General features: G+C 49.4%; 1 protein-coding gene across 1 annotated transcript in view; it reads left to right on the plus strand.

The window, feature by feature from the left end:
* Positions 1-1,067, plus strand: part of LOC119589149 (mucin-12-like) — a gene marked incomplete at its 5' end in the record, with an annotated part of 115,175 nt that overhangs the window by 14,494 nt on the left and 99,614 nt on the right.

Genomic DNA, 1,067 nt, shown 5'->3' on the forward strand with positions numbered 1-1,067 from the left:
TTCCGTTTTCGGGCATTCGCTTTCGCTCCGGCCAGTCGCGAGGAATGGGTTTGACGCCTTCGGCAGCGTGAGTGGGCTTTGGAGGCAGGGGGCGTGGGCGGGGGTGAGAGGACTAAGAGTGTGGGCGGGGAGAAGTGTGGGTGTGAGTAGTAGTGACGGCAGACTGGGTAGTCAGACCGGTCGCCGGGGTCCCGTGTACCTAGTAGGGCCGCCCATCGCCCCCCCCCCCCCCGCCCTACGGCCCCTGATTGTGTCCCTGCATCGGTGGCGGTCACTCGCGTTGACTAAAGCTTTAGCATTAGACTTCACGCTGCAACATTTATCACGAAATCCAAGAATAAACGTAACTTCTTATTAGTAAACTGGTTTATTCATTTATTATTTGTAAGTATTATAGACAACGGGTATGCAGATTTCGTAATAACGGAGATAAAGAAGAGAAAAATAGATTTTAACGTTCAAGGTTAAAGGATTAGAAGTACAGTAATTGAAGGAAATAAGGAGTTTACAAAAAGCGAAGGATAAGGGAGAGAAGCTCGCGGAGGGAAGTGCAATTGAGACCGGGAGAAGAAAGGAGTGATGGGTGGGGTATAGGAACCGTGGGCGGGAAGGGGAGAAAGCGTAAGGGGTAAGGACAGGGTATGTTTCGTGATTTACGGCCAGACGGGAGAGAGGAAGGTCACTGAAGGTCGTCTTTGAGAAACCAACACAAAGGCCGGGTCGAAAGGCGTGCAGGATGACCTTATCCTGTGCAACGATGGTACTGGGAGGGAAAATAATTATGGGCGTGCTTATAGACGGCATAGGCGCAGGTGCGTTAAAACGGTACCGGGAGATGGCGTTGGAGGTTGAGCTGCAGTGTGTTCAGCGGGTGTCGTGACCATCGAGTGTGAAATAGGTAATCCAGCGGGATTTGTCTGGGATGGGAAAGTAATTTAGTTTATTGGAAATGTGTTTATGAGGACGATTTGCTTTAGTGAATAAGCAAATTGGAGTAAGAGTCTTTTCCTCTGCGTGAACAGAAAAAATACGTGATTTTAGTTTTTATTCCATCGACACGGTTAGCG

The sequence above is a fragment of the Penaeus monodon genome, chromosome 25 (assembly GCF_015228065.2).
Source record: "Penaeus monodon isolate SGIC_2016 chromosome 25, NSTDA_Pmon_1, whole genome shotgun sequence".
Classification (NCBI taxonomy): domain Eukaryota; kingdom Metazoa; phylum Arthropoda; class Malacostraca; order Decapoda; family Penaeidae; genus Penaeus; species Penaeus monodon.